This window comes from Dermacentor albipictus, chromosome 7 (genome assembly GCF_038994185.2).
Source record: "Dermacentor albipictus isolate Rhodes 1998 colony chromosome 7, USDA_Dalb.pri_finalv2, whole genome shotgun sequence".
NCBI classification, from domain to species: domain Eukaryota; kingdom Metazoa; phylum Arthropoda; class Arachnida; order Ixodida; family Ixodidae; genus Dermacentor; species Dermacentor albipictus.
The window spans coordinates 66,328,565-66,342,228 of NC_091827.1; positions in this window are offsets into that span (position 1 = coordinate 66,328,565).

Consider the following 13,664-nt stretch of genomic DNA (forward strand, 5'->3'; position numbering starts at 1 on the left):
AACAAGAGGTCCAATTACAGTGTTCACACTAAGGGACCTCTTTCTGTATACCATTCTCTGTATGTAACACACACCCCCTCCCACCCCATGGAAAGTTCATTAAGCTCAACCTCAAACAAACAATACCCGACGCTGAATATCCTCGAATCTTGGACTCAATATTCTGCTGTAATTTCGTTCGTGGAGCGCCTATTTAGCCGCACGGCGAACAAGCCCTTGAGGTAGTTGAAAGAAACGGGTGATTTCATTCTATGTCCTGATCCTGTGCTTCCAACCGTAGAGTTGCAACTAGCCGGCTATGAATTTTATTACGATCGAACCAATTGGGGTAGAGCATGTAATTAAAAACTCAAGCTGTCGTCAAGCCCTGGCGCTGACCTGGTTAGCGTAATCTTTTTTGAAAAGAACTGCTGTTTACTCATCTTTATTACGTTCAGATATATTCTAGCAATCTTTGGACACCCATCAGCTCCCTGCAGACTGGAAAATTAGAAGGGTGGTTTCTCTTCACAAGCCCGGCAACAAAAGGCCACCTCGCGACTACCACCCAATTTTCCTCACTAGCATTCCTTGCAATGTACTCAAACATATCTTGTTTTCACATTTAGTCGAGCACTTAGACGATAACTCATTCGTCCGACCCGCACAGCATGGTTTTCGCAAAAGTTTGTCCTGTGAAACACAACTGCTATCGTTCACTCGCGATCTTCATCTTCTTCATGATAAAGGTTCATGCGCAGACTGTTTTATTCGATATTGCAAAAGGCTTTTCACAAGGTATGTCACAAACTACTCATTTTTAAGCTTAGTAAACTTAACCTTGATCAAAATCTATTTGCATGCCTAGAGCCCTTCCTTCTTAATCGATCACAGTTCGGTTCATCTAATAACCACCTCTCTCTATTTAGCCTTGTTAAATCTGGCGTTCCTCAAGGATCAGTTTTAGGCCCTCTCCTTTTCCTAATTTACATTAAAGACTTACCCAATGAAATTTCTTCTAACATTGATCTTTTTGTCGATGATTGCGCTATTCGTGAAATTTCTGACACTGCTGATACTAACATCCTGCAAAATGACATAAACGATGCCTGTAACTGGTGCGACTTGTGGTTAATGCTACTAAACCCATATAAGTGCAAAACCATAAACGTAACCTGCCATGAACTTCCTCTTCCGATCTACTGCCTTAACAATACCACCATGGAAGCCGTTACATTTTACAGGTACCTAGGTGTTCATTCAACCTGTACACTTGCTTGGTCTTTACACATCGACAGCGTTTTCAATAAATGTAATCGCATGTTAGTTTATATCCGTAGAAACTTCTCGTCTGCTGCGTCACCACTAAAGTTAACTTTGTACAAGACGTTAACTAGAAGTAAAATGGAATACGCTTCATCAATTTGGGACCCGCATGCTGAAACACGGACCGAGTCTCTTGAACGTGTTCGAAATAATGCCTCGCTCTTTATCTTCAGAAGAAGTTTTAGATCGGGCCCAACTCCGACGCTGCCTATTCAAATACATCTTAAACGCGAAAACGTTTTTCTGAGATAAACCCTGAACAGATTCTAATGAAATGTCTTGCATTTGAGAGGGAGAGAAATTTTAGTGACTGTTAGAAGCGGTATTTCGAGTTAGAGCATGAATTTTGTTAAAAAGGTTTTCAAAAATTCGCAGGTTTGAAAAATAATATAAGCATGACGTTTACAAATTAACAGCTCTGCATCAAAAACAAATATCACGGTTTTGTAAAGGCATACACTATATCATTGAAAGCGGACAAATTTGATGTCATTTTATGTCTTACGTGAATTTGTTACGTTGTGTATAAGGTTTCTGCAAAAGTTGTATTTCCATATTACTAAACCTTTTTTTATTTATGTGTAACATATCAATTTTTTTAGCTTTAGTTGTACTATCAGATTCGATCCACAGAATTCTCATATCAATTTTCATTACTGAGTTACAGACTTTTAAACTTGATAGCTTAATTTTCTGAAGATTCGCGATTTTTGCCAATTTTTAATAAAATATTCACAACCTAATTCGAAAATTCAAAACAAACAGTCACTAGCTTTTAAGTTTTTCGTTTAAATGCAACAAACCTCGTCAAGTTTGGTGCAGTGGTTGCATAGAAAAACGAATTCTCCTTTTACATGCATTTAGATACGAGCACCCGAGCTAAAGCTTCCTCTTAAGCAATTATAACCGTGCGACAGGCATAACCTCCATGAAAAAACATCCTACAACTTCCACCGCTTTCTGCTCGTCGCAAATGCTTTCACCTAGCTCTGTTTCATAATATATACTTGCAGAATTGATGTCTGCGCGATATTATTATTTCATCCCCGACCTACATATCTCCTCGCATTGATCATCACCACAAAGTTCTTTTGCAGTGTCGCACTAGAGCTTGTCACTAGTGTTTTATTCCGAGGACCTGTCAAGAATGGAATCACCTTCCCGGGGCGATGATTGCCATAGAAGACCACGCACAACTTCACACGGCCATAATCGACACCATCACTTCGGGGTTCACATGACCATCACTACGACACTTGCTGCATTCCTTTATTCTTTATTGTTTTGTAACCTTTTCTTTTTTACCTCACTCCTCTCTTTAATACCTCTGTGGTTTTGATCGTATAATAAATGAAATGAAAGAAATGGAAAAGATGGATGACATAACTTCAAAATCCACTTCTTTACTTCTTTACTTACTACTTTAGAGGAGACCCTGAGCTAAAGTTAAGCCACCGTGGTTGCTTACTGGCTATGGTGTTGGTCTGCTAATGCTAAGCACAAGGTCGCGGGATCGAATCCCGGCCACGGCGGTTGCATTCCTATGGGGCATAATGCGAAAACACCCGTGTACTTAGATTTATGTGCACTCTAAAGAGCCCCAGGTGATCAAAATTTCTGGAGTCCCTCCCTACGGTGTGCCCCATAATCAGATTGTGGCTTCGGCACGTAAAACCCCATAATAATAATAAAAAAAACATTTTCTTTCGTGACTTTTCTTCGAGTTGTCCAGACACATGAACGGATTGACTGTAAAATCTTATGCACCTGATGCGCAGAGCATAAATTTGATAATCGTTTGAAATTAACGCTAGTTGGAAGTTCAGCGGCCGTCCTGTAGTATGTGTTCCTGTGGTGTTCCTGACCAACGCATTTTATGAACACTGCACACCGCAAAGCGATGTGCACAGATCGAGAGTGTATCGACATAGATATAGAAATCACGTTACAAGCTGTACACACCGTTGGAAAGTACGTGACCGACAAAGGCCTCGCCTGCTCCCCTTAGAAATCAGAACTCTTCCGACTCAGAGCCCCTGCTAACCGCAAATCCGACACTGGACAACCGCCAGAGATCACTGTAAAATCCGGGGGCCGAGTACCTGGATGGTGTTTACCACTGGGATCGGGCAGATCCCGGTGGTAAACACCATCCGGGTACTCGGCCTCTTCTTGCAAGTCCACGGGCGCAACGGTGAAACGATTCACAAACTAGAACCACGCGTCCAACATACGATGCGACTCAACTCAAGAATCGCCAGCCGGCACTCTGGAATGAAAGAAGCCAACCTAGTATGGTTGGTACAAACTTTCATGCTTAGCCGCATCACCTACATTTACCCCGTAGCTCTGCCTCAAAGCGGCTGCGAAAGAGAAAATAAAAGTAATTATAGAGAGGGCCTTTAAACAGGCCCTCGGGCTACCTATACGAACGGCCAACGCTAAATCTCTAGCCCTAGGACTACAGAACACGTTCGAAAAACTTATGGAAGCGCACCTTACATCTCACTATGGAAGGATAGGTCGGAGTCCCGCGGGGCGAAACATCCTCCGGAACCTCGGCATCAACTACGAGTCGATTCAAAGCACTTAAGTCGAGATTACTCGCGTTCGAAGGCGACATCTCAAAAGTAATCCACTCCTTTAAAGAATGCACCACGAATTCCACAAGGACAGGAGGGCCGAACGGTCCAAAGCTCTGCACAACAAATTCCACGCCTCCAAAGACGCGGACTATGTCGACGCAGCAGAATACATAGAACGTCACTGTATGTCCCTCGCAGTCCTTGACTCCTCAGGTCAAATGCGCGATGGCAGGTAAATCCTAACCAGAAGCACTTAAACCACGTCATCATCATCATCAGCCTGGTTACGCCCACTGCAGGGCAATGGCCTCTCCCATATTTCTCCAACAACCCCGGTCATGTACTAATTGTGGCCATGCCGTCCCTGCAAATTTCTTAATCTCATCCGCCCACCTAACTTTCTGCCGTCCCCTGCTACGCTTCCCTTCCCTTGGAATCCAGTCCGTAACCCTTAATGACCATCGGTTATCTTCCCTCCTCATTACATGCCCTGCCCATGCCCATTTGTTTTTCTTGATTTCCACTAAGATGTCATTAACTCGCGTTTGTTCCCTCACCCAATCTGCTCTTTTCTTATCCCTTAACGTTACACCTATCATTCTTCTTTCCATAGCTCGTTGCGTCGTCCTCAATTTGAGTAGAACCCTTTTCGTAAGCCTCCAGGTTTCTGCCCCGTAGGTGAGTACTGGTAAGACACAGCTATTATACACTTTTATTTTGAGGGATAATGGCAACCTGCTGTTCATGATCTGAGAATGCCTGCCAAACGCACCCCAGCCCATTCTTATTCTTCTGATTATTTCTGTCTCATGATCCGGATCCGCAGTCACTACCTGCCCTAAGTAGATGTATTCCCTTACGACTTCCAGTGCCTCGCTGCCTATTGTAGAGAGAGAGAGAAAGCAAGGACAGGAAAGGTAGGGAGGTCAACCAGAAGAGTATCCGGTTTGCTACCCTACACTGGGGGTGGGGGAAAGGGGAATAGAAAGAAGAAGAAAGGGAGAGAGTAAGACTGCCTATTGTAAACTGCTGTTCTCTTCCGAGACTGTTAAACATTACTTTAGTTTTCTGCAGATTAATTTTTAGACCCACTGTTCTGCTTTGCCTCTCCAGGTCAGTGAGCATGCATTGTAGTTGGTCCCCTGAGTTACTAAGCAAGGCAATATCATCAGCGAATCGCAAGTTACTAAGGTATTCTCCATTAACTTTTATCCCCATTTCTTCCCAATCCAGGTCTCTGAATACCTCCTGTAAACACGCTGTGAATAGCATTGGAGAGATCGTATCTCCCTGCCTGACGCCTTTCTTTATTGGGATTTTGTTGCTTTCTTTATGGAGGACTACGGTGGCTGTGGATCCGCTATAGATATTTTTCAGTATTTTTACATATGGCTCGTCTACACCCTGATTCCGCAATGCCTCCATGACTGCTGAGGTTTCGACAGAATCAAATGCTTTCTCGTAATCAATGAAAGCTATATATAAGGGTTGGTTGTATTCCGCACATTTCTCTATCACCTGATTGATCCGAACCAGAAGCACTTAAACCACGTAAGAGGCGGTTATCGCAAAACACATACTGGACACCGACCGACACCCACGACCAATGCAAGTCATTTGATCTCCAGAGCACTCCTCCCTACCCTGCAATGACGCCACCCGCACCGCACTGTTCGAAGATTGGCCAACCAAACGCCCGGGCGGCTCATGCTAGGATCAGAGAGGGATCGCATGGTCAGCTACCAGGAAATAACTCAGCACTACAGGTTAGCCATGGAAGTTGTACCCGCCAGCAACACAAATCGCTTAACAAGTGACAATAAGTAGCTTGGAGGCCACTCTAGACTGACACTATAGTCCAAACCCGCAGCCTATCACTAATACTACTGCCCGGACGAATACCCTAATACCTTAACCATTGTAAGCAAAAAGCGGATCTATTCCCCATTATGAGGTAGTGCCTCGTGGAAGATGACATGAATACTGAAATAAATAATACTGAACAATGGGGGGACGCGTTACTGAGCTCCGACCCTGATCTGCAGATCAACTTCAACAAGAGAGCTGAAGAATCCGCCTGGGCCCAGGGGCTCGTGGCCGCCTAATCGCACGGTCACCAACCTTAATACCTTCTTTTTTAATAAATTATTTACTGACTCACTCACTGAAGACGCAAAGAACGGGCTGACCGAAGCGAAAATACTTGTTCATTTTGACCCCAACAATTAAGCCTATGCGTGTGGAATGCGACGCTTGTCTGGCTGACGTCGGAGTGGTGTTGTCGCATCGAATAGGAGGTATCGGCTACTCAATCGGTTTCTGGACCCGCATATTGACGGAAGCGGAAGAAAAAAATACTCACAGCTTGAAAAAGAGGCGCTTGCCTTTGCGTTAGGCGTCACACACTTACGGGACTACCTGTACTGCAACGAATTTGTACTGCTGAACTGACAACAAAGCGATGACTTCGTCGTTCACTCAAGATAGACCCATATCAACCATGGCTGCGGCTCGCATTCGGCGATGGGCATTGACGCTCGAAGGTTGCAGGTGCACCCTACTGCATCGGAAAGGCTCACAAATGCCAACACAGACGCACTCAGCCGCTTGCCACTTCCACACCCAGACACTGATGACATAAGCGAAGCATGGAAGCATGTGCTCTACACGCAGCTTTTAGAAAGTGCTACCGCCAGCGCTGAAGAATCAACAAGCTTGACGCTTGCGGACGGCAACTGATGTAAAGTGAAAAGCTGCATACAGTATGGCTGGGCTCAATATTTGGAAAAGTCTGATGAACATACGAGGCCATATTTCAACAAAACGGGCAAGGACCGTAAGTCGTGACTTGTTATTTGGGGACCACCGAGCAGTAATGCCCGCCGCAGCTGTTTCACGTGTACTACATTACTTGCACGAGACACAGCCTGTCAAGGCAGCAGTGAAGAAACTGGCCCGAAAATTGTTATGGCACGCGGTAATCGACTATTGAAACACTTGCATGTGCATGACATGCGCACAAGCTAGCGCAGTGCCCCCAGCACAGACACCAGTCCACGACCAGAAACAGGATAAAAACAGTCACGACTTCACATCTATTATACAGGCGCTATTGAAGGAAATTTAATAAAAAAAGAAATAGATATTCGCGAAGCAAAATTATCTGACTTGTACACGTTCTTTCTAGCCTAACATTGACCTCTAGATCTGTTTATGATTAGTATTTAATTATATTGTTTCAATGTCAGTATTACTAAGCATACGTTGTTATGAAAGGTGCTGTCATTCGATGCTGAGGTGAAGTTACGTACGTTAACGCATGATGCCCTACGTAGGACAGTAACTAATGTGTTTAATTTTATCGTTTTGTCAAAGCCTATGACAATGTTGTGCTTAATATGATGGTTTTATTAAAGTGTACAACCATGTGAACAAAATGTGTGTGCCTCTGCTGTTGTCTTTGCCAGTATGGGGGCGAAGGACTCCCTCAAGCCATCCTTGAATGGCTTTTCCCTTCGCCTCCCATCACATGTACATGTGATAAACCAATAAAGAATCAATCAAATGTGTTGTTCATCATATTAGATGCCGAAACAAAGTGGATTTAGGCGATACCAATGCGTACCGCAACTCCAGAAGCCACCGTTCAAACAATACGAGAAGTCTTTGCGTGGTTTAGCTCATGTCGCACTGTAGTATCTGACAATGTATGCCACGATTTGTCGCGCCGTTTTCTCAAGAGTTCATGAAGCTGAACCACATCAGACTTCTGAATACTGCGCTTTACCAGCGGAAATCAAATGGCTGGCTGAGAGGGCCGTGCGCGCTGTAAAAGGAGGACTGAAGGAAGCATCTGGCGATAGCTTATCAATGCGCTTGGTGTGTTTGCTTTCTCGATACCGCCGCACTCCTGTCAGAGGCGACAAATTCCCATCGGAGATGTATCTGAGCTTTCCGATCCGAACAAAACTCGACTGCTAGCTACGAGAACAAGAACCATGAAGAATACTACCGAGAATCCTACATACAAAGAGATCGAATGTCAGCCGGACTGCCAGTGTGGAGCCGAATATTTCATATCAGCCCACCTAAACTGATTTTTTTTTTGGCATCCTGGAACCCACCTATGCATGGAGCACGAATGTCAACTGTAACGACGGAGAAGGGGGCTTCAAAGGTGACGCGTAGATACAGCTGCGACCTCGCACTCCACAAGCTGCGGAGGACGCACCAACAGGCACAGCCGAAAATGCCGAAGCTGCAGGACGTCCTAAATCAAAGGCACCTGCAGCTAGACGAAGCCCACCCGGTACCTACAAACGTCACAGGTCCGCCACTGCGAAGATCGTCAAGACCTAACCAACGCAAGTACACACACGCTTGGGTTCTTAGATGTAGTTGCATGTTTAAAGAACTCCGGGTAGTCAAAATTAACCCACACTCCTACCCTCCACATCGTGCCCTACAATGAGATCGCAGTTGTGGTACGTAAACCAGTAGGATTTAAGCAATTTCATTTTTTAGACAGCGCGTAATGACACCAGTCGTCCTGCAGAGATGTATTCGAGTCCATTTGACACAAAAAATCCGTTTCATACTAGTGAACAAGCTAGCAGAAGAAGAACATGTGTGCGCAGGCATTTCCAGCACTTCTGCTAAATCCTTCTTTTCGACACAATTTTGCCATCATAGAGCGATGCCCAATTTACACTCCCGTACGGTAGTTCTGTTCAGGTAAGCGCAATAATTCGCGCTGCGTAGCAAGAACATTGTTATGCGCGTGGCTCAATCTTAACGCTCCTTTAACACGTCTTATGAAACGTCTGTTTGCTTGAGCTGTATATGCAGTGCCTGGATGGAAGAAAAGATGCCGGGTAGCAGGGATCCCCAGGCCGAAGGGACACTCAACAGCCCGAAAGAAGAGTCCGAAAACGAAGGAAAAAGAGAAACGCAGCTGCTTCACAAACAAGCCCATTCAAAAAAGGACCGCGTCATTCGCATGTGCGCGCTCGGCAATTACGCTTTTCTATTACCCGCCCTCTCGACCCCGTGTCCGCTTCTTATCTCTCAAAGAAGCCGCAGGTGTCCCGCTCCAAAAAGGTAGGCGATCGAATCTCAAGGGAAAAACAGAAAAACGCTGCTCAATCAAGTGAGAAACATCTCCCGTTTTCGTCACTAAGCTAAACGCTCGTGAGTACGCAAGCTATACTGGCAAAGCAAAAGCATGCATACAGGCGAGCCCCGGGCGCGGATAGAAATTAAGGTCGGTGGCAAAGTCGACAGGCCACGCGGCGGTACGCACAATGCAAGGAGAAGTACGTATATAATGATGACGGGAAGCTGGCTGCTGCTTTTTTTTTCCCCGGGCACCGCAGCGTGCGGTTGCCTCGGCAACGCCGATGACGTCACGACAGAAGGGGATCTGTTTCCGCGCGGTGGCTATCGCGCAGACGATACTTCTGCTAGACTTCTGCTGCGGGTGCGCGAGCGTCGTCTGCTGCGGGTCCGCTGCGGGCGGCGGCCGCGCTGCGCTTTCTGCAACGCTTGCGCGGTCGTCTGGCAAACATTAATAAATAAACCGAAGGAAGGATGAACACCTAGGCGCGCCCGTATAGCTGCTCGGCGTTGTACCTGACAAAAAGCATCCTACCAGGTGCCGTTGCGTGCATGGAAACATAAAGAAGGCAGACGAAAATCTTTTTCTGGATCTCCTTTCAGGTGGCTTTGCCGTTCCGCGCGAGCTCGCAAGATGCGCTCGCGTACACGAGCAGGGTCGTGAAAGCAGCCACCAATTTCAGTTGCACGACGCTAGGTCACCAATGCAAAGACTACTAGACTACTAAACGTTATTATAAGGTTTGGCTAGTTTCCTAGTTGTAAAGCTGGCTTTCCCACAATGACCTTTGCTAAGCTAATGACGGCGCAGTCAGTTTATTTCGTCGGAGCATACTGCGCCTATCTTGTGCGTTTCACGAGACGCAAAATTCGGACATGGGCTACCCTCAAGGAATTATGAGCTGCAGCCAAGTTCTAGTGCACACAATTCGCGCATCTCGAACGAGCAGTATGGTGAAGCGTGCGTGTAAATTACGAAGGCGGCGCATTAAATTAGATACAATCTTGAAATACTGACTATACGAACATCAGGCCTGTCAACCAGTGCTTTAAATCGGTACTCATTACTTTACGGAAAAGCAATAGAACAATGCGACGAAAGAAACAGCTTGCCGTCTGCAGAATGAAGACTGGGAGTAGTGTTCACGACAACAGCTATATGCTCGGCCCCTAGCGGCCGAGCCGAGAACCAGCCGATCTAGGGTCAGCCGCAGGTTCTGACATTATAGCGTACGCTGCAACGTTGCCTCGTAGTTCTCAAGTGGTTGTGATGTCGCTGTGCATATCCCCCCCCCCCCCCCAAAAAAAAAGGAGAAAGAAAAGATGGATATCGAAAGCAGTTTGTGGGTACCATCATGGGCGTGTCATCGCGTTGGAAAGACAGCAATTCAGCAATTCAGACAGCAACCAGGACACGACGCGCACCGGAAAGCGACATTGATAAGAAACTTGCGCATTGGGAAAGAGGTGACCGGCATTACGGGGGTTTGTTCGAAACATTTCACGCGGAACGACTTCTTTATTCCCGGCGTGTAGACCATTGCTTTCTTTTTATGTGTATTAAATATGTCGCTGGCGTTTCAAATCGCGGAGTGTACTTTGCTCAGGCAGGCGCTTTAATAAATTATTTATGTACGCTTAAGGTACATTTGGCTTGGCTAGTTTAGTTCTCTGCCCCAGCATTAGTGTTACTAATGCCTTAAGCAGCAGGGATATTCTCGCTAATGCACTTTTGTCTACAGGCAACGGTAGCAGGAACGATAACTACAGCCCGAAGGTCTGAAGTTGTTCCTGACACGTGTCATACCACGAAGCGGACATATGGTTTCGATGGCGTGCTTTAGCCTAGCGGTGTAAGCAGAAGATGCTGTTTTCTCAATCAGCGTCGTTAGCTGTCAATTCGCTCGCAAAGAATTCAGAAGCAACTCCAAACAGCGCTCGTACCATATTTGGGGCATTCGGCCCGGCCACAGCGCCGCTTGTTTGCTTTTCAACACTGTGCATACAGCCTAATTGGCCTAATTCCCTCACGTTTCCTCACGTTCTATACGTTTCGAAGTCATGCATTTACACTAACACGAGTGACATTGCTTGAAAGAAAACCTTCGCTTAATTTCGGAAGCCTATCGAAAGAAACGCCAATTTGGTCCAATTGGTTGTTATTCACTTCTCGCGTTTTACCGCGGTTTCAGAACTCCTACGGGTGGTGGGTGTCTATCGTTTTTCCCAAGCCTGGACCCGAGCTCGAACACTGCATGCTACCGAGAACGAACAAGCGCCAGTCATTAGACGTAGACTTCCTAATTATATGTATCAGTTACACTATAAAAAGAAAGGTGCACCCTGACTCGCAAACGGAATTCTCATTTGTTTTTATCCCGAGACACACCGATCAGGTAACTTTACAGTTTTCATCCACGTTCTATCAGTGCACAATATCCGTACTTACCTTCTGAAAGCACGACAGGCGTTACTGGCTATATATAATGGGATGCTATGTGATATGCTGCAACACGAGTCACAGTGCAGAAGTTGAAAACAGCCAACTGTCGCACTTGTAGCAGTGCAGCAACCACCGCAGACAAGTGCTTGCATTTTCGGAGGTCCACTACGCACTAACACTTCAATTTTTTTACCCCCTGCTTCGCTTGAAAGGCTCTTTGTCTGTAAAAAACACTGATGCAGCTCGCTTTGGCAGACCGGACGTTTGTACGCACAACGCAGTGAGTTCCGCGGTTTCGTCGCTGAAATCTTTGAGACCGATCTAAATAGGGTGATTGGCAGCAAAGAACTTTTCGGCTTCGAAGGAACACGTAGATTCTACACCACAAACAAGAAATTCTAGCCCAGCAACAAGCGGAAAAGCCGCCGTCAGGGGGCCGTGAACCTGGATGTCGTAGCCATCTTTGTTTATTTGAACAATGTTCCCAGCACACGTAAGCGATTATGGAGTTGCCAATAGCACACTCCTTACCACCCCCTCACCTTCGCTTACGAGCAGTACTAATACAAATGAGCAGAGTACACGCGTAGAGGAAAGCACACTCGCATTCAACGCAGACTTAAGACATATACTGCAGATGCCTGCACAAACGCGATGGTACTGGTGTTACTGATAATTTTGCCAACATTGCTTCCAGCGTCTTGCTGCCTTATAGCAGCGCATGGCGAACTGATAAAATATTTCTCGGCATTGTATTTATTACGTCGGAAAGCCTGGTCCGCAGTGTTTATATTAAAGGAAAGCAGGATTTTGATTTTATTTTAATTTCTGTGCGCCCGCACATATGTGTTTATGTGCGCTCGCACCCCTAGCCCCCCTATCGCGTAAGCAGCCTCAGAACTTTCACTTAATTATTTTTTTTCTGGTTAGGCTCGGCCTACCAGTCTCCACGTGGGAGCGGCCCGCAGCTCTGCCCTAGGACAAAACTTCTCAGGACCTTGTAAAATAAAGTTCTTTGTTTGTCTGTCTGTTTCTATGATGTATCGTTGTTGAACCTGCTTTAGGTTGCACACTAACACACGTGCCGAAATGTCCACTTTCGTCTTTTTCATAAGTATGTAGACTGTGCACAACGACTGAAATGCGAACAGCCGAGTAGTGCGTTTTCTTTTTTTCTGCACAGCCAAGCTAAAAGCAAAGGGCGCGCAGTCGGCGGCAAGCGCTCGGCACACGCGTATGCTTGTCCTTGGTGCAACCGTTGCTGGGAGAATCTGTCCGAGTTGTGGGCGCCGCGGAACGTGCTTCAACCCTCCTGGAGGCCCTAGCCTAGCTTCTGTCGTCGGGAGCTAATCACTGGCTGCAAGATGGCGCACTAGTCGGGACGCCTGCGCCTGCGCATCTGCATCGTCCAGGAGGATAAAGTCTCGTCCGCGCGGCAGCTTCTTCGCAGTCGGCGGCAAGCGCTCGGCACACGCTTACGCCTGTCTTTGCTGCAGGTGAGGCGTAGTATTCATTTTTTGTTTTTCACAATAGTTTCATGCTTGCCGCCGACTACTGCCTTTCTGATTTGTGTGATGACAATGGAACCGAACTGTGGTTTATGTAGGAAACTGCTGCCGGCTGAGGGCAAATTTCTAACCTGCGTAGAATGCCAACAGGGTTTTCACTTTGGAAAAAAATGTGCTGGCGTCACTGAGAGTGTCATGTCGGGCAAGGGAGCAGATAAGCGAGACAGTTGGCGATGCCGTGCTTGTCTAGCGGACAACCAGGCATCGACGGAAGATGAATTAGTGCCTGTTTCGGCATCAGTATCTGAATTAGCAGCAAAGATAGAAGCCTTACTTCCGCTGAAAGACGCCATCAGCTCCCTTGTCCTAAAGGTAGACGAGCTTCTCGCTCTAAGAACTACGGTGGATGCACTTCACAAATCGGTGCAGAACGTCAAATCTTCCATTGCTTTCCTGTCGGAAGGGTATGAAGAGGTGCGCGCCTCGGACGCAAAGCGCCAGGTCACCATTGAAAAATTGGAGACAGAAGTAGCAACACTGCGCTCTGTTGCCTCTAAACAGTCAGAGGAAATTGTACAACTGCGAAAGGAGGCGAATGAGGTAGAGCAGTACAGCAGGTTGCCGAATTTGGAAATTCACGGTTTACCGCAGAAACCCAGGGAAGTACTTTTCTCCCTAATTGGTGACTTGGCACAAAAGCTGGAAGTG